This window comes from Anabrus simplex, chromosome 2, assembly GCF_040414725.1.
Source record: "Anabrus simplex isolate iqAnaSimp1 chromosome 2, ASM4041472v1, whole genome shotgun sequence".
NCBI lineage: Eukaryota > Metazoa > Arthropoda > Insecta > Orthoptera > Tettigoniidae > Anabrus > Anabrus simplex.
In genome coordinates this window covers 1,064,959,934-1,064,967,375 of record NC_090266.1, presented here as the reverse complement: position 1 = coordinate 1,064,967,375, position 7,442 = coordinate 1,064,959,934, and the positions used below count along the sequence as shown (strand labels likewise).

Sequence of the window (7,442 nt, the reverse complement as noted above, 5' to 3'; positions counted from 1 at the left end):
ACTGTGGAGCGCCCTACCGCTAGACAACGCGGCAACATGGTTTGGGGCGCTATTGCGTATGATTCCACGTCACCTCTAGTGCGTATTCAAGGCACGTTAAATGCCCACCGCTACGTGCAGCATGTGCTGCGGCCGGTGGCACTCCCGTACCTTCAGGGGCTGCCCAATGCTCTGTTCAAGCAGGATAATGCCCGCCCACACACTGCTCGCATCTCCCAACAGGCTCTACGAGGTGTACAGATGCTTCCGTGGCCAGCGCACACTCCGGATCTCTCACCAATCGAACACGTGTGGGATCTCATTGGACGCCGTTTGCAAACTCTGCCCCAGCCTCGTACGGACGACCAGCTGTGGCAAATGGTTGACAGAGAATGGAGAACCATCCCTCAGGACACCATCCGCACTCTTATTGACTCTGTACCTCGACGTGTTTCTGCGTGCATCGCCGCTCGCGGTGGTCCTACATCCTACTGAGTCGATGCCGTGCGCATTGTGTAACCTGCATATCGGTTTGAGATAAACATCAATTATTCGTCCGTGCCGTCTCTGTTTTTTCCCCAACTTTCATCCCTTTCGAACCACTCCTCCTTGGTGTTGCATTTGCTCTGTCAGTCAGTGTAAATCCGTGCTGCTTATATTGGAAGTTGAGTCGCGACGTCCTATTACAGAAGAATTTTACATTACTTTAGATCAATACGCTAACCCTCATTCTAATTTAAGACATTGCATACCGGGTGCCCTTCACCCCATGCACATCCCTGTTCCCGCCCACCTTCTAACTACCTCCAAACTGGAGTGCATGCATTCAAATAAACTGTCAGGACTTCACTCGCCTCTGAAGGACTACTGTGTTTTTCTGTTGGCCTTCCTGAATAGTTGTTGAAATGCAGGTAGTTAAGTAATTGTTGAAATGAATTTCGGCTCATAGTTTTCGGAAATATGTGGGTTTCTATTAGGGGATCGGTTGTGCAGTTATCTTTCCGACACGATTGCTTCACCTGTAGTATCAATATACACAAAACATTTTTTTTTAATATCCCTGCTAGTGACATTAGTCCACTGTAGTGTTTTAGGGGTACGTTATGAGTTGTGAATTCTGCTCATAGTATAAGTTTGTCTGTTCAGCTAAATACTGAAATTATTCTCACCAATCATAAGTCCTGCTACTTGTCCTATGTTTCGAAGTTCATTAGGCCATAGCTGTCTACCAGAAGCACCTTCAAAATCTTCTATCCTAGGTTCACTGTTGTCCATAACAGAGTTGTCAGAAAACACTACATTATTTACGATATTTAGAATATTTACACCCAGAACACAATTATCAAACTACTTTTGCGCCACACGAGTTCCACGACTTGAAAATAAGGCTATATCCTCCTCGTCACTTGAAATATTTCCGTTAAAAGATATTTCATCTTCGAACTCTAAATATTCAGGATCACTTGGACGTTCGGAGCCTGTATCAGAAACATAATTCACGAATAATTTCATCCCTGTCTAAACACGTGCGATCCCCAAGCGCTGCCATCTTGCAGACTGCATGGCTCTTTAAACTTTGTAAACATGTTGTCAGGAAATGCAAAGAAAAACGATGATATGAAGAACAATCAAAAAGAAATGCGACTATCGATTGTGTAGAACCATACATAACAGAGTTGTATCACCCCTGACCTCCAAATAGTTCCAGTATATCTCAAAAGATAGCACTAAACTTCAGTCTGCTGCTAACACGACATAACTCGGGACCGATGTGCAACACTCGGCCAGGCAAACACGAGTTTTCTCGGAACCGGTCCGCTCTGTGGTAAATGAAATTACACAGAAAACAAACATCATCTTTAACACAGCTATCCCCTCTTTAAAAAATGCTTACCTCAAGGGAATCAACAAACAAAACCTGACAAGTGCTAAAGAACTGCTTAAAGACACGCCCAGCCCCATCCCTACCCCCTCAACAGCTACTCCTCCTGCCCCTAAACCACTCCCCCTCATAGACACCAAGACCAACATGGAGCAGTGCACAATTTGCTTCCAAGCCACACAGGTCATCCAGGGGCCTATTCCACAAAAGTATGGTCTTGTACATTACAAGTTACTAGTGTGGGTTCTTGTAATGTATGGAGTTGTACATTTCTGTTCCACAAAAGATTGATAGTCTCTTGTATATTACCAGTGAATTGTTACAAGTTTTACAAGTGACGACATATCAATAAACATACTACGTCATAGCATGAATCAGCTGTTTATCCTAGTATTCCATTCGTTGAATTAGGTTATGCTTGCCTCATTTATCGTAATATCGTATTTTACTGTAACTTATGCAGCAAAGATTGAAAGAACTAATATTCCTGTGAATTTTTTAATGCTACGATGTTATTTTTCAGTTTATTTCTTTGATGATAGGAAATTACTCCGTTATTATCACCCATTCTGTTCTTCCGCGATCCTCGCGTATGTTCTACGAGTACCTTGGTCTGTCATTAGGAATCAGATGCCGCTAATAACGATATTCGGCCGCCAAACTTAATTGTTACGAAATTGCAAACTCTGCATGAATTGTTAAAATGATGTCAAGAGAAACAAAGTTATTCATTTTGAAGGAAATAGAAGGTAGGAAAGATATTCGTTTCGGTGGATTCAGCGAGAGTCTGAAAAAACAAGACAAAATAAATGGTTGGATGGAAATATTTGACTTGGGAAAAGCTCATGGAGGTTTTGAGGGGAAAAGTTGGACGTACGTAAGAGATATTCTGCTCATTAATGATTCCAGGAATGTCCTCCTTGGAATATGTTTTTTTCAGTATTTTCAGGCCAACAAACAATTTGAGGAAATTTTATATCATTTATTGCAGCTACCACATACCGAAGATTTTGCCATCCCAAGCATATCTTCAGTACCATGGTACTGACCACCATTTCCTAGCCAATGTAATGTTGTTAGTAAATGTTGTTTAGCAGAGAGAGATTTATTTCTGTTCGTAGGATATTTTAAGCTATGGCCAATATCTATCAAAAGTTCTTCCACTTGTATTGTGCTTAACCTAAAACGTTCATTGTATTCAAATACAGTGTTAAACTGGAAGTTTATTCTTTCCCTGTACAGACGATAGTTTTCATTTTCATCACCATCACTATCACTACTGCTAGACCACATATTTATCAAAATATATCCAAAATAAGCGTATTTAAATAGGACTAGTACATTTAAATATTATTGTCCTTTCACTGGTAGAGAATTCTTCTCATTTCGCTAGTAAGTTACAAGTACTAGTACTTTTGTGGAACACGCCTATAAAAATTCACTAGTAATTTGTAAGTATAGAGTAGTAAAGTACAACTGTAGAAAATTCTTTTGTGGAACAGAAACTCTGGTATTTGTACAAGTTACTAGAGAATTTACTTGTAATGTACAAGACCATACTTTTGTGGAACAGGCCCCAGCCGGCAACAAGGGTTTGACAGTGGCATAGGTCCTACCCTTCCGAGGGCTCGGCTCAGACTGAATACTTTCGCCCTCCACTCTTGTGAGCGCGCTGTTGTACATCACGTCACTCACCCATAGCCCACGTGACGAATACGGCAGCTCCTATTGGTAGAAACATCTTCCGATTGCTATTGGTCGATTTGAGTTTGACACCTTGGACCACGTGGGACGACCACGTTTTTGACGTTTGTGACATTTTGCTTCACTTTGATTTGAATGCGTATATCTGTTATCTTCGTTTGCGTGTTTGAAGAAAAAGTACAAGATATTTGAGGTAAGCATCCTTAAGTAAGTTAATAAGTTGATGATTGATAGTTGCTTCTGTTCCCAAAAATGTATTTTTATTATTTTTGACTGTCACCATTTTATTACCTTTTTGCATGGTGGTTGATATGATAGTTACATAAGCCTACTTGAAACAGACACCTTAAAATTCAGTTGATGTAATGTTATATTATGTCTGATAAGCCACTATCGTTTTGATACTATTGATATTAGCAGTAAAAATATAAGCTGATTACAGTGTCCTTAATTATTTTCTTCTATTTCTTTTCATGTCTCAGACCATGCACGAAAAGTGTCAGATCTGTGGAATGTACACAGATAGCGAAGAAGGCCAGCAACAGGGAATCTTATTTCATCATTTCCCTGTTGCTAGACCTAACATTTGCAGAGAGTGGTTGGACGTTGTGGGGGTCGAACGGTTGCGGCAGCTTCCCCCGAAGCAGCTGAGGAACCGCACTGTGTGTTCGAGGCACTTTCGTCACTCCAGCTATCCAGGACCCCTATCAAAGATGCTGTCCCGGAAAGAAGTAAGTAGTTGTTGTTATTGTTGTTCACAGTACCGGTACTGTGACCTATCACATTTTCCTGTGATTCATTTCAATTGCTCTCCAGAGGTAATGATCATAAATTCATCAGTGCCAGATGAGGGGGAACCTCGCTTCTCATAATGAAATTTACTATAATGCCTGTCATACCTGAGCTTGCCTTACCTGTAAGTTGAAATGTGTACATTTCTTTGAGGCAGAGTGTAGCTGAAATACCTAACATTTATTATTAACAAAATAGTGCACACATGTGCAAATGTTATTCCTTGTTATAATCCATCAATGGCTTTACGTTGCCTGTATTGTGAAGGCGAGGTATTTAAATGAGCTCACTATCCTAACTGCCTCTTTATCCGAAAACTATTTGTACCGTTTTGTCCAGGTTAATTTTAAGTTTGTTGTCTTCAGAATATTTTTCAAGGCTGACCATAGTTGCTTGAAGATAATCTTTGTTGTTAGAACCTATATCTAGGTCATCAGCATATAAGTACAATTTGGTTGCGTTATGAATTATTTCTGTAACGTCTGCTGTGGTGATATTGAATAGAAGCGGACTGATAGATCACCCTGTAATACTCCACTCCACTGTTTAATAGTATCTGAAGTTGTTTTGCCATCATGAATTCCTACTTTATTTTGTGACAAGACATTGTTTAGTATTTACCTGCTTGTTACCATCATGTTTCCCGGATCTGTGTACATAATCTGTTGCACTAGAATTCATACAATGGCGCCTTTCACAAAAACTAAGTCAGTGGTACTGTACTGTTTAGGGTTATATATATCTTTTCCATTGAGTTGTTGATTACTTTGTATCCTTCATCATTTATTAATTATAGTATAATCATTCTTTTGATATGGTGTATTAACTCTACAACTTAGGTCACCTCCCAGAACTACAGGCTCTTTATTTTTCACTATTTTTATGGCTTTCATTATGTGCTGAACTGCAGTGTCCACTCTTCATTTAGAGGATGGTTTGAGGTCAGGAGTTCTGGTCAGTGATCTACGTTGACTTGGTGTCTGCACAGGTGACCCTGGGGGTGCTTGGAGTGACCGGTTGGCTAAGCAGAGGTGAACCAGGCCCATGGGGAGAGGGGATGGGGAATTTCTAACATTTGAATGTGCCATTTTGAATTTATTTCCAACATCCTCTCAGAATGTAGGGGATCTTTTCTGGACTCAGTGAATATAAAATGTGCAAGTACAATTAGGTTTTCTTCCTTAAGTTCAACTGAACATGAATGGAGCAAAAACAGTTGTATGACATCCCTCAATACAGTTACTGTTAATGTATTCAAGTGCTTAATATTTAGGTGGACAATATCATATGCTCAATGTAATTTTATTGCTGTTTTGCCTACTGTAAGAACCATAGAGGGACCATAAGAACCATAATACATGTTTATGAATGAATGACATTATGAGATTTGAAAATCAATACCCTGCATTCACTGTAGTAGAGGAGGAAAAAATGGTACCATTCTTATTGTTTTTTCTTGTGCATGTAGGTGTGCCTGAACACAAGTCTGGTCCTCGGCCAAGGCATTCAGCTGCTATGACTGCTGCCCCCACCACCTGCACTCCTACTGCCTCTGCTACTGCTACTACTACTACTACTACTACTACTACTACTACTACTACTACTATCACCGGTGCTGTTGCTGCCACCACCATCTCCACGCCTGCTGCTACTACGAATAAACTTTTAATGAGTCATCGCTCGTCTGTGCTGACAGTGATATATAACCCTTAGAAAGAAATCTTCCCTTCCTGAGTGGATGTCGTTCATTGTAAAGAGTTGTTATTATGAAGAACTGTTGAGGTAATTTCTTATTCTCTTCAGCCTGTGGACTGTAATTGTTGTTTCACTAATTGGTATTTATGTGCTCAGTGTTCTCCCTAGGACCTTTCTAATAGGTGCACCACCCTGCCAGTTTTAGAGACCGCTTGACTAAACCTAGATATATGCTAATTACATAATATTATTAATAGGTACACATTTGAGTCATTGGGTGCTCCAAATTCACCTATAAATACTGTAAATCTGCCAATTTAAATGATAAATCATTACCATAATTGCATCAGTTACATCGGAGATCAAATGTTTAGCTTGACCACTATGTAGTCACGAGCAGGGGTCTGGATTAGCGTGGAATCGCATGCGAGCCCTCTATTCCGTATGACATCACAAACCTGTATGGCAGTCCACATGTCCACAGCAACCGAGTGGGAGGCCTAAGTCCAGTGTTACATGATTTGGAAGGAGCAATAGAACACTAGACGTTCAACGTACTCTGTTATAACTTGTTCATGATAATAACATTCAAATAGTTCAATTGTCCAGTTAATATTTACCTGTCTGATATTATTGTTAACGCCCTGAGGGGAACGAATTGAAATTTATATTCATATTGAAGTCTTACGTAGTATTCCCCGCCCGGCTACTCATTCTTGCCACCCGCCTGACAAACATTTCTGGGGAGAACACTGGTGCTAATGTTATTATTGTTAATTTTACATTCAAATTAAGCAATTTCAGTTTATGAATGCTAATGATTGTTTATCAATATATTTAATTTTGTATTACAAAACACCCAACAAGTAGGCTGTGCAGTGTGGTCATGTATCTATGAAATTGCACTTGGGCAGTGGTGGGTTCGAACCCCACTGTCAGCTATCTTGAAGATGGTTTCCCTTCTTTGCAATAGGCAGGCAGATACTAAGGCCATACCGTAATTAAGGCCACAGTTGCATCCTTCTGAGGCCCATTCCATCGTTGCCATGAATCGGTGTATGAGCCTCATAGGCAAAAAAATGAGATCATTATGAAGCCCAGAACATCATTATAATTGTTCATAAAGGTGGAAAAATGTTAAGTTCATGTTCAGTGTTGTAATTCAAAATATGCCATACATCTGCATGTTTCAGACCCCCATTTGTCTTAATTGCATTCATAATTACTTTTATAAATTCCTGCCCTACAGTTGTTATATAATCAAACACTTTATTTAAACTTCATGGACCGAGCTCGATAGCTGCAGTCGCTTAAGTGCGGCCAGTATCCAGTAATCGGAAGATCGTGGGTTCGAACCCCACTGTCGACAGCCCTGAAGATGGTTTACCGT

At 40.2% G+C, this 7,442-nt stretch overlaps 1 long non-coding RNA gene across 1 annotated transcript; it reads left to right on the top strand.

The window, feature by feature from the left end:
* The first annotated feature begins 3,476 nt into the window (after positions 1-3,476).
* On the top strand, positions 3,477-6,103 carry LOC137498417 (uncharacterized). The gene is made up of 3 exons (XR_011017791.1): positions 3,477-3,758; positions 4,048-4,296; positions 5,826-6,103. It is a non-coding gene; the product is annotated as an uncharacterized lncRNA (long non-coding RNA).
* Positions 6,104-7,442: the final 1,339 nt, after the last annotated feature.